This window comes from Achroia grisella, unplaced genomic scaffold, assembly GCF_030625045.1.
Source record: "Achroia grisella isolate CSIRO2021 unplaced genomic scaffold, CSIRO_AGI_Agris_v1 utg478, whole genome shotgun sequence".
Classification (NCBI taxonomy): Eukaryota; Metazoa; Arthropoda; class Insecta; order Lepidoptera; family Pyralidae; genus Achroia; species Achroia grisella.
Window position 1 is genome coordinate 1971428 of NW_026712882.1, and position 14090 is coordinate 1985517.

The 14090-nt window shown below is 34.2% G+C and overlaps 1 protein-coding gene across 1 annotated transcript in view; it reads right to left on the reverse strand.

Annotated features, from left to right (window-relative positions):
- Nucleotides 1-14090, reverse strand: part of LOC131845684 (pre-mRNA-splicing factor ATP-dependent RNA helicase PRP16) — a 100368-nt gene that overhangs the window by 45782 nt on the left and 40496 nt on the right. The window lies entirely within an intron of this gene.

The window sequence follows — 14090 nt, forward strand, 5'->3', positions numbered from 1 at the left end:
TGTATCTAAGTATTTATGTCAGTTGTACAGTATCCATAGTATAAGCTCTGCTTAGCTTGAGACTATATGTCTGTGTGTATTGCTCTGGGTAATTATTATTATAGTTGTTAATGAGAAAAGGTCCCGGGAACTGCTAGGAGTAAAAGAGAGATCTCTGCCACATATGAATTGAGCGCCTGCAGGATGAATCCGTCAAATTCTCAGACGTTCGTCTCTCTTTATTCGTATTAACCGATTTCGAACGGTTTCACTGTTTCAATTCGAAACTATATATTACATTATCAAAGCGATATCGGTGAAACATACAACATACTGGTAGATCATACTGATACGGAGCGTGTGTCTCTGATACTGAACAGTATGTTAGTCACGATATTAGATTAGATATCGCTGATAATAAGATAGTAATACCGTGAACTGTGCGAGCGAATATCTAGAAATATAAATCGTATGCAGTTACTATATCTAATATATCAGTGTGATAATGTATCAACTATATCTGATACGAGATTAGCGTATCAGTTTATACATACATCGATATTACATACGGACCCCTCAGATTGATCTCCCGTCTAATTCAAACGAGAATCGATAGTACGACGGCCTGAGCCGAGGTTCGAACCTCTAGTGGTGCCCTCAGATTGGCGTCGTATCCGTCAGGCGGGAGTAGCGGGAGTAGCCTTCAGCCGCTCCATAAGTCCTTCCGCGGGTTTGGAATGCCATCTGCACTCGGTCTCTATCGTCCGGTGAAGCTGTAAAGGCCAACTGCGACCAACAGCAGTAGAGTAGTCCGAAAAAAAATACATACTGTTTGTATTTTTTTAAATTAAAAAACCATGCGCACTTAGTTCTGAATCTCCCTAAGGGGGTTACGAGGGGGTGATAGGGCCTCAGGGCGAGTCGTTTTCAACCATCAACTTTGAGAGCAACAATCCCCGAAAGAGAATCCTCACGGGGGAGGTTGACGGGTACTGCCGGATTCTTACTGGTTAAAAACTCCAAGGTGTTCCTTCTCGTAAGCTTTTGTCAGATGTTAATAGTATCTTGTGGCGGATTACTAAAACTAATTAAAACTAAGTTTGGGACTATTTATTACATTATTAGATAGAAAGCATTTACATTCTATTAAACTTATACTAACTTAAGAGTAGGTACAATACTTAAGGACCGGAGGGAAAGGGGATTGATCGTAATGTGGACTGACAACCCCACTGCTAGTACCAATTGTACCATGTCAGGTTGACCTCTACGCGCTTCCCGCTGGAAACCATCATGACAAATTCCTGGTGATTTATCATGATGAGTTAACTAACCTGACCTCATACTCATCATCCTACACTGGTGCCTCGCCAGTGTATACCGTTAGCGTAGCGGGTACACCATTACATAATTATCAATAAAAAAAATACATAAGGGTTGGTTAATTTGATTGTTTTTGAGATTATTACTTTTTTGAAGTTTTAAATCTAAGATCTTTGAAAGATAAGGCAATGTTATAAACTTCATACATACATATATATTACATGTTTAAAGAAGCAGTACCTTTAGTTTCGATCTAGGAGAGCAGGCGGTGTGGGGCTTAGAGATGGGAGTGTGGAGAGCAATGAAAGGGATGCTGGGGTGTTACTATTTCAACCTTCCATCAGTAATCAACATTGAGAATATTATAGAAATAGAGACGACCTTGTCTGTATACACTTTAGGTTTAATTTTGAATGATGTTTTTTACTCTATAGTGATAATAGCTAATCATTATAACATAAACAGGCAATAAGTACACATGTGACGTTTAGGAAAAACATTGTTTATATGCAATTGTTTACATAATATTTAGTATAAATATATATTGTGATTAACCATTGAACATTATGAAGCGTCTATTTTAATATTTATTATATTGAATTTGATAAATTAATCTATAAAGTAGGGAAATTCCGTAACTCCGCCGCGGATATCGGTATGTTCCGTTTCGTATAAACACACACATATATATATGAGCAATGTTTTTCGAAATATAGCTCTCAAATCCTTATTTAGCAGATAACGGGTACAACAGAAAAAGCAAGTGTTTATATATATATATAAATATCATCTATTTCTATATCTAATCATATATTACAAAAAATATGCTTATTTCTCTTCACCCGAGTGAAATATTTTGCCTATATGTGTATATATTATATATTCTGATGTATAAGCTATATTACTGTAGAATTTCATCAAAATCCGTTCATTAGTTTTTACGTGAAAGAGTAACAAACATCCATCCATACTCACAAACTTTCGCGTTTATTATATTAATAAGATATTTAATTGTTTTTAAATACTATGATAAAATATACATCCGTTATTTCCTGTTCTGGAAAATTTAGAGAGTCCTTGCTTAGTGGAAGATTTACAAGTAAGGGTCATAGAGTTTAAATTTTAATGGCCTTTGCTCTCTGTGATACAAAGTCATTCAATGTGTAATTTAGTTATCGAATGAATTATTAAAAGTGTTATCTGAGTACATATAGTTTGACCTCAGTATAATTAAATACAGGGGACATATAAATAGAACTTAACTACGCAGAGATAAGCTCTTGACAGACAACAGTTTATGATCTGTAGGAAATTCACAGTTTCTATATTACAACTAGACTAGAATAGACATAATTTTAAAACAACATGTCGCGTACAAGCTGCAACAAAACGCAACACAAACGGAGCGTTCCGATTGGAGCGCACACCCATCCAATTTAAATCCACGATGTAACGTACACACTTCAAAAATCTAATCGATCGAGGCATCGTACATTTTGTTCACTCATCCATAATTTGTAATTAATAGTATATTTACCATTAAATTTAAGATAGTAAGCAAATTCTATCATTTCCACAACCCGTAATCTGATTATGTCATCATCAAGTACTATTTATTAATCCGAGTCGCATCATCACGTCCCACAAAAAATATTTCACAGAGCAACACGCAAGTTTCTTATTTATTCTATCTACGATTAGTCTGCGTTGGTAATGGTAGTGGTAGAGTTAAAAAAAATATGACTGTTAAAAAGTTATATTAAGTTCAATTCAATAAAGATTATTTCTATTTCGTTATTTAAAAAAATTTAATATGAGCACATTTGAATAATTTTTTTATATCTACCGCTCATTAATTATTAACGTTGCGACGGCAACTCTAACCGTTGTGGACATGTCTTCAGTATATCATTAAGTATATTGGTATACAATAAACGAATCTCGCGCTTATTTAAGTGAAATACGACCTAGTTTTCTAAAGATGAAAGAATTTTCAAAATTGGAAATTCTTTTTGTTTTTTTGTCTAAGTGTACGCGGGAGGAAGCTCCTCTGAAACCGCACTGTCCGAGACCACTTAGGTTCCAGCGTGTGGGGATGAATTCCCTGTCGTTTTAATTATTATTATTATATTAATCTAAATTAGTTTTAATAGTAATTACTAAGTAATGCATGATTTCTGTAACATAACGTGGATAGCATATATAGTTACAGTAATTAGTGATTAACAAAGTGGGTGACACATTCGCTAAAAATTATTACTAAGTAGCCTTAAGCCATAATTTTATGTAAAATGTGTAACTGTTTGTTTGACCTAAATATATTTAAAAAAAAAAAGTGTACATCTGGTCCCTTGTCCATTACGAATGGATAATCAAATATTTTCTCTTTTGAATATTAGTTTAGACTATATGAAATAAATTACAGGTTACAGCTAGACTCAGCGCCTGCAGGATGAATCCATCAAATTCTCAGACGTTCGTCTCTCTTTATTACCGGTGTTTCTTTATACATGATAATGTAATGGTGCTCCCACTTGGGTTAACGGTGGGATAACGGTTTACGCTGGCGGGGCACCAGTGGAGGATAAGATGAACATGAGGTCAGGTTAGTTAGCGAATCGTGACAAATTGTCCTTCACCGATGAGTTAGAAATACATATTAACATAGTAATGCTTTATGATGTCTGTGAGATTGAACTCCCTATCTTTGGGTTCAAGTAATGAACCACTAAGCCATACCACAATAAAATTTAAGATGGACATTGCAATAAGTTCATATATCCGAATTTTACATTATGTTACGAAAATATACAAAATATAACATTCAAATGTTGATATATTGAAATCGCTTTATAGACAAGACGCGGCTTAATCAATAAAATTAATTATATTGCTCGTAAAAAGGTAAACATCTCTGATGAATGTATACAATTAAAATTCTATATCGCATTGGCAGCGTCACAAGTGTTATTATAAGAACAACATACCTGTATGACTGGCTGTCCTTTATCATTTCAACGCAGTTGGCAAACATATTGTATACCAACAGATCCTGTGGTGGAGCTCAACTGATTTTTATCAAAGCACTTCTCTATTCAGACCTATATAGAAAATCAGCCAGATCAATATACGTATATATCCTCACATAGTCATGAATACAAATGTTTGTATTGCGCGGGATTTAAATTTTTTATTGTGAATGGAATAGTAAATATGCAGATGACCTAGTGTTTTTTATGGATGATAATAGAACGGTGCACCTGTCTAAGCTAACGGTTCACGCTGGCGAGGCACCAGAGGAGGACAAGATGAGCATAAGATCAAGTCAGTTAGCCCATTGTGACAAATTCACCAAGAATTTATCACGATGGTTTCCAAGGGGAACCGTGTGTAGGTCAACCTGACACGGAGGTCAAACTGACCCGGTACTTTGCTAGCAATAAGATAAGTCCACATCACTAACAATACGCTTTCTCCCAGACCTAAAGTGTTAACTGTAGCCTGCATACATGAAAAACACTACGGACATCACGATATCATTTATCGACCCTTCAAGTGTTGCAATTTCTAAGGAGTAATGTGTCATCTCTGATGTATCCGATCTCATCTCTCTCTAATGTATAATTTCAAGAGAGATGAACTTGTAAGATGTAGTTTTAAGGACCTTTGCCGAAGTACGTCAAAAGTCATCTTCACCGCTCGTCTTTCTCTCCCTGCCCAACCAAATCTGGTAGGAGTTTGCTAGTTCTTTAGATACACCTTCTAGTACAGAATCTACTGCAGTTCTAGACAGGACAAAATCTTTTAGAAGGTTCTAGAGATTTCGTCCCCACTTCAACCGTATATTAATTGATCACATAACCATTTTTTGTTAATTCGTTTGTTAGCTCTAAATATTTATTTGTTTTTATTATATGGTCTTTAGGTATACTGTGAGCTACGTACTAAAGCATGTTACATAGCGGCAGTTACCAACGCAGACAATTTGTACAAATGACTTCAGTAAATTAGACGAAAAGTGCTAAAAATGTTCAACTAATTAAAAAAACAGTAGATAACATAACAGACATGTTTTTAATAAAAGCTTAGAAAAACAAAGGATGTAGACCTTGAATGTGGACTGAGTGGTACCTATTGTGTTTAGATGGTGAGTGTGAAATGCGACGATATTTTGACGGAAGTAATCTAGTCTGAATTAGCAGTTGCCACATTAAATTAATGCATGTCTACCTATTGTTTGTGCCAAATGGGTCCTGCGTTCGTGCGTGTGAGCATTGTAAATTATTATCGGAAATGGTTTACATTCCAGAAGTTAAACAGTAAGTAATGTTTTGTGCTCCATTTCCCGATGCAGATCTAATACATTTATAATAATAATAATTATATCTCAGGACAATTCACGTGGCGACATCCAGTCCGAGTCTAAGGAGAACTTGTGTTATTGGTACTAGACAATTGATATAAATACATAGATAATTTTTTCTTGTAAATACCTAATTAATACAGATAGAAAACACTCAAACCGATACAACCAATCATACTCATACAATATGTGCCTCGTGCGAGGAATGAACTTGCGACCATCGCAAGTAAGGCGGTGTGCTAAACCAATAGACAACCGAGACCGTCAGATCTTTCAGCTAGTTCACTCATTCTGCCGCCAGAATGCTGTGTTTCCCGATTGAACGGCTGATGAGATATGGAAGTTAGAAAGCTGTATTCCCGTAAGATAAGTTGCGGAGATATGGAAGTAATTTCCTCAGTCCTAGAGTAACAACGCCTAAGACCTATTACCTCCCTCTCGCCTAAGACCTTTACCATCGGGCGTCACAGTTTTATACGAATTCCACTATTTTTCGCTAGGTTGCTCGTTGGCTTTTTTGTTACTGTATAAAAAACAATACGTTTATATGATCGTTTAAACGTTGATAATCTGATTGTGACGATATTCATATCAATACCTTACAATGTAGCACTGACTCAATCACTTTTACGTATGTATATATATTTTACATTGTATGAATCAATAATGACGATGATTTCAACATTGCAATCAGATATTTCATCTATACTATGCTGAATATATTTATCTATAATAATATTTTCCTTGGAAAATTCACACAGCGCTACTTAGTCCCACTAAGCACCATTACTATTATTGAAGCTAATATAAAAAGAGGCAATAGAAAAGAGCGAGTTTATGGTCAGTTCTTAGCACTAAATACTTTCAGAAGAGGCGGTAAATCTAACCTTATTATAAATGTCTATAATAGACTTATATGTATAAATATATTTTGACTATGACTAATATAGGAAATTGAAGAGTTTATATGAACGCGCTAAACTGCAAAAAGTCGGATTAGAAAAATATTTGTATACTTGATAGAACAATTCTTGCAGTATGTTACAGGCTATTAAACATCACACGATGACTTTTATTAGCTAAGCAAAAAGATAAAAAAGGTAGAATGAACATTAAGTGATAAAGAAGTAATAGTATCTTGCACATGTGATATCATACGACTTGGTAAGTCGACGGTAACCGCCATTTGTGTTAAGTTAAATGGCGGATAAAACAGCTGGAGGAAATTAAAGAGACTGTATGAACGCTCTAATCTTTTTATATTTGATAGGACACTTCTTGTATTACGTTACAGGGTATTAAATATCACACGATGACCTTTAACAGGCGAGCAAAAAGATAAAAAAGGCAGAATGAATGCTAAGTGATAAAGAAGTTTCAATATATTGCACATGTTATATCATACGACGTGGTAGGTCTGGTAACCGACATTTCTGTTGAGTTAACATAAAACCGCGGGAGACAACTAGTGTTTATACATTAAAATTGATGATAGTAATCTGTTACTGCGTCGTTATTGTGTGCACCAAACCAATATCATCATCATGCCATGACCACGCTGTTATCAATTATTTGTGATGGGCGTAGTACGCTTTCCTCTTCCATTCTTTCTTATCAGGTCCCTGTTTGTATTTACTAAGTTAAACTTTGTTCAAAGCAACAAACAAACAACAGTTTCCAAATAGGATTACTTCCATTTAAAAATATTTATTTTACACTAGATGGCATTGTGTAAATTTTGTAGGGGTTTTACTAATATTATTTCTGTTTGTGACGAAAAATTAATAGATTATAAATTATTATTTATAAATAAAAGGTTGGAAACGTGAGGTCAAGAAATTTATAACTACTCCAACTTCTTGTCACACAATGTCACATGCGACGACTCCCACCCTTTTAAAGTGTGACAAACTTATAGATGACAGTAAGTAAAATTCTGAGACAAAACTGTTAAGAATAATTAGGGTATGGAAAATTACACGGTTCACTAATCGTTGGAGCGATAAGGTTTATATCGGGTCAACTGCGGGCAGCTTTATTAGTACTGCACGAAAATGATAACACTGGCCATTGTTCGTTTTAAATAAAACTATATATACTAGCTCTTATCCGCTATTTCGTCCGCTTGTCCAACATATTTTTTTCTCTAAAGTAGTCTAAGTTAATTTTTTTCATCTTAAAACTTCACTAATCTAGTACAGAAATGACGGATGCATTGTAACATTTTCTCCCAGTCACTTGTAGGGCAAAAATATGTATACTCATGGAAAAACTAGCGACTTGCCACAGCTTGGCATGAGTGTATACTGAATGTGACTGGAATCTTATTATACACTGGGTGTCACCCGATACTTTGTCAGCGTGGAGTTCAATCCTCTAAAATTTCTAAAATGAAAGTAGCCTATTTTACTAGCCACACGAAAAACTTTTAGTTATCTAAAAAAAAAACAGTTACTTGCATTGATGCGTTGTCTACCTCGGTCCGTGATATTACTTTTTACATGTTAACACTCCTGAGGACTTTTTGATGGACTAATAAAGTATGGTGCAGTGGAGGACGATAGGTTGCGCTTTAAAATAAGTTCACACATCGGGTAAAACCGGGAAATAGCCACAATGGTTTCCAGAGGGGACTTCAAATTGACCTGACATGGTACATTACCAGCATCTGTGGGCTCTTTTTTAACCACCTGCTTGTCCATCTAGGTCTGTAAACATGGTCTAGAACAGTGATTCCCAAAGTGGTCTATATCGTCCCCCAGGGTTCTATGACAAACTGCCAGGGGTCTACGACAGCGGTCATCTTGTTGTTTTTAACACTAAACTTTAGTACAGTTAGAAATTTACAAAAAATCAATACCAGGACAGAATGAGGGGTCTACCCAAAACCGAAAAACATGGGCAGGGGTCTACGCCACAAAAAAGTTTGGGAACCTCTGGTCTAGAACAATCATGTCAGTCTCACGGAACGTCTGACCATATCAATATATGGAAAACACATTATGTTTTTATTATAGCAGCTATCAGAATATCAGCGATTCAGATTTATCTGTAGCTTTATGCTGAGTTGGTTGCCATTTCATCTTTGCGGCATATAAAGCCACCTCATTTTTTTTTGTACAATTTATTTTTTCTGCATATCATGTATTCTATGTGATTGTAATGAAGAAATTACCTATCTATCTCTGAATGAAGCACTTGTCACTAATAACGCACTCCTCCCTCCCCTCGCGCGCACTACTACAGCAATTATTGTCTTCACATCTAGAACATCTTTACAATTTAATTCAAAACCAGTCCGTGGCCAATTGCGGTTAAGGTCACTAACGACCTTGAGAGAGCGATCTCCTTTGATAAGAATTTTTGTTGAAAGAAAGCAATAAACACCAAGAATTTATAGCTTATCGGTGTTGGCACGACATTGTGTGACCTGGTTTGTTTACCATTGTGCAATTGACTGAAAAAACGTAATAACAATTTATGGAATTACGAAATTTACTAAGTCGACTTTTTACAAAGCTGCTATTTTTTTCGAACTTTCCTATGGTGGCCGCAGCTGGACCGAACGATAAGGGGCGAATGCACGTGTCACTCCGGAATAACAACCCGCGAAAGGATTTACAGAGCGATTGACGGCAACTGCTGCCTGACGGGTACGACTTTAGTCTGAGGGCACCGCTGGGGGTTCGAACCTCTGCTCAGGCTGTCGTAATTTCAATCCACGTTTGAATTGGACGGGGGATCGATCGGAGAGGAATTATCGATTGCAAAAGAGGTTTTGTATTAATTCAAATTCGTGTAGGGCATATTAGCCGCGTAAAGTAAATTTTTTTACATTATAATTTTAATTTTTTCCCAAAGGTTTGTAGTGCCATCTGCACTCGTCCCCTATCGTTCGGTGAAGCTGTAAAGGCCAGCTGCTGAACAGCTGACCTTGTTCGAGAAATAATGTGATTTGTTTTGATGTCTGTTTTTGGTCACGTGTATTGAAACGACTTGTATTTTTAAGAAGTTAACAAATACAATCTAACTGTAAACATTCTGGGAACTAAGCCTGTGTGGTCACAGATAACGGTGCCATATCAGTAACGTGGGTGTGTAAATATAAACACAGATCTATAGGATTATATAATATTTGTATACGTTCAAACGTCAAACTATACAACTACTTACGCGATATATCTGTATATCTCTGTCACACGTTATGTCAATGGATTAGAGTTGCAATTCGGATATTTTTTTTTCACAGGGAACCGTGCCAGGTGTTTTTGTAGGTATAAGATTTGTGCATAGCTTTCTATCTATTTCTATTTACGTATATACTGTTTCAGTACTAGGTCATTGCAATTGTTACCGAGGTTTAGGGTGTGCACAGACGAATATTTTCGGCTTTTTTTATAGACTATTAAAACTAAAATGTACTCTTACAACAGTCTGTGGTAATTACGCTGTGATTACAACTTCGGGTGTTATCTTCTATACCAATAAATAAAATTGACTGCCCTTTTGTAATTTCAAATTAACTGCTTTTCACTACAAATGCATATGAAAGTGGTGGTAGTGCTTACATAAAAAATCTAATAAAATTGTTTGTGTGTTTGATCTTGCTAATCTCTTAAACTGCTGGATCTAATTCACAGATGAGTAATGTAATACGGAGTAATTTAAACTATTTTTACTTTACAATTTTTATTTATTTAAATGTCATAATAAGTTAGTGAAATACATTCTACGCGGATGGTCGGAAGAGCTACTTTTCAATATAGATACGGTTATTTAAAATGACTACACGCAGTAATTTTAAACAACCTTTCTCAATTATTAGTTTAATGCTCTATGTAATCTTTATAAGTGGCAATTCAGTAACAAATATTTTTTAAATAATAATAATAATGCAAGAGATCTATGACGATTACCACTTTTCATCAACTAATTTGCTATTCCATATCTCATAAGGAAAATTCAATAATACTCAATAAGTTTCTTTAGTTACTTATTGAGTCAACAGAATCAGCAGAATGTGCTTTAACTATTGTGCATTGTGTTAGTTTTATGTATGTATAAAAAATTATAGTTACCTTTCTGATAAGAATGCCATACAGCATTAAGCTCATCTATTGTACAAAAGTATTATTATTCAATAAAGAATAAATAGATAAATCAAGTTTCCAATATGTTTAAGCTATAAAAATAGGGGACCTCCCTACTCAAGTGTACACATATATTTATATCTAGCTGTTCCTGCGACTTTGTCCGCGTGCAATTTAACTTTATTTTTCTAAAATAAAAAAAAAATCCAAAATAAAAGTAGAGTAAGTTACTCCTTATTACATTAGCTACCTGCCAATAAAAGTCCCGTAAAATCGGTCCATCCATTTCAGAGATTAGGCGGAACAAACAGACAGACAGATAGACAAATAAAAATTGTAAAAAATGTTATTTTGTTGTATGTACCGCATTTATATTCATATGCATATAAAAAACGGTTATTTCAATATTACAAACAGACACTCCAACTTTATTTATATGTATAGATATCTTCCATTCTTATCGTTATCTGAAGTTTGTCGTTGTAGCACGTGCTTCATGTAATTCATGGTCGTAAAAAATTGTTATGATCATTGACAAAAATTTTTTTTGTTGAAGTTTTTAGTCGTCTTTTGTATCTTATGTATTTATCTATATGCTAGGTCTCTTATGAGGTAAACTGAGAGGAGAGAGAGTGATATATCAATATAAAAAAATCATGCAATCATCATCATCTATCATTACAGTAAATGACTAGATATATCCCGCGTAGCTGCTTGCGTGGTATATATTAATGTTACAACTTTTTTTTTATTATTCGAATACTATAAAATGAATAAGTTTGATTGTTTGTATATTTGTTTATAATAGATAACCTATAATTTTAAAAATGCAATGAAATCTGTTTATTACAAATTTCTATATATAATCCTGAGAATTATAGTGCGTGTGTAAACAAGTGGTATCTTGCAGTAAAAATAACGCTATTATCCCAGTTGGGGTAATAAATTTTCATCTGCTATTGTTGTGTTAGCGAATACTCGACTTGCTTACATCTTCGCCAGAGTATATTAGAATAAATTGTTGTAATTGCAGGGTAATTACTGAGGATATAAATAAATCTATTTATCTAAGTTTAACGGCCTCGGTGGTCTAGCAGTTTAGCACACCGGCTTACCTCTAATTGTAGCGGGTTAAGTTCTTCGCAAGGTACAAACATTTGTATTCATGAGTATGATTGTTTGTATTGGTCTGGGTTTCCTATGTATATTACGTATGAATTTACAAAAAAAATCTATCAGTTGTCTAGTACCCATAACACAAACTCTGCTTAGATGGTGCTGTGAAAATTATCTATGCTTATTATAATTCATTCAATACTATGTTTTATAGGGATATAGGGATGAAAATCTATTTTAAGTCTCTACATAAAATATGAGTGTGCGTGTTAAATATGTAATGTTTTATTTATGCATAATTTTAAAAATATATTAATTATAATTTTAAGAATACTTATACTATATAGAATTACTTATGCTGTTTCTTCCTTATCCCATTTATTTGGGGTCGGCATAATATGTTTTTTTCATCTCTGTTCGCAGTAATCTCATTATTTACTCCCTTTCTCACCATATCATCTTTCACACAGTCCATCCATCACTTTTTCGGTCTTCCCCTACCCTTATAATCATCCACATTCATATGTAACACTTTCCTTAGGATATGACATAGCGGTTAGCGCAGTTTTCGTTTCGTAAAAAGGGCTACGAAGTATCTGCATCACGTATTAATATAATAATTATGTATTTAAGGGTGCAAAAAAATATATGGACATATCATAAATTACGAAAACCGTCAAATGACAATAATTATCAGTTGAAAAGACAATAAAATGGCTTATTAAAGTATTTAATCGCATTATTCCTCAGTTACGGAATTCAATATTATCTTTGTAAGCTGACTCCAATGTACTTCCTTGAACCGATTGGATAACAGCGATACAAATATCATAAGATACCTGTACTGACGTGCTCTGACCGTGTGATATGTATATGATTAAGTTTTACAGAAATGTTTTTATATTTAAAATGGACTGTAGCACAGTTTTCATAAAAATTCAAAATTCATTTATTCAAGTAAGACATTTTAGCCGCTTATGAACAAGTCAAGTTTTTACACTATATTTTTTTCCCTACCGTCCAGTTCGATATATAGATCCAATTGAGAAGAACTGGCAGGAAACTCAATTGAATTACTTTTACTTCACATAAAAAACTAAAACCCCGTATAAGAAAAGGTTTTCGAGATATAATAACAATGAGAATCAATAAATACAACGGGGCATATCCTTTATTTCATCATCCCCATGTATTAAGAACATGATATTATCACTTTATCAGTATCAACCAACTGAAGTGATCAATCCTTACATTTGGTTGATAAATGCGAAAGTAACGCTGTCTGTCTATCTCTCTGTCGCGCTTTCAAGTAAAACTACTGAACCAATTTAAATGAAATTTGGTACACAGATAGTCTAGACCCTGAGAAAGTACATAGGCACATTTTAATATGAAAAAAGGGTTGTAATGGGTTGAAAGGGGGGATGAAAGGTTGAATATAAGTATCGTCATTTTCAAACTTATTTTTGCAGTTTCTAGCTTTAAAAATGAATTTGGGTTGTTGAATAAATATAAGTAAATATGACATTCAAAGTTTGAACAAATTTTACAGTAGCTGTGCCCGCAACTTCGTCCGCGTGGGAGGACGAAGTTGCGGGACGAAGTTGTAGCTAGTAGTATTATAAATTATATTATAATATACATTTAACAATTGTGATAACACGAAATGTAAATGTTTGGTTTTCATTGACGTAGCTATTTGTATGTACCTACATTTTCACCAATGAATGTTGAGAAAGGTCATGATAGGACGATAATATTTCATAGTCTCATATTTTCATACGGCTTTATTTATATTTAAGAAAGTAAACAGTCACATGTTGTGTAAATTTACTACCTATCTGTAATAATAATATAGCTATTAATATTAATATATATATTATATATATATTTTAATGTTTCTATAAATTCATATATTCAGTTCATCTAAATACTAACATTACATCTAAGTTTTTTTTGTGGATTACATTGGAATCTCGGAATACGCTGGCGGGGCATCCATGGAATATGAAAGGATAAGCATAAAGTCAGCAAGAAGAAGAAGTAAGAAAAACTTCTTGCTCGTTCTTCTTGTGATGAATCTGCATTCCGAATGAGTGGTAGAATCAAAATATGACTATTCAAAAGTGCTTGTAATGAGTTTATTTGAATAAAGATTATTTCTATTTCAGTTTAGTTCAAACACAATTTTCCTTACAAATTAACCACGGTGGTATCCA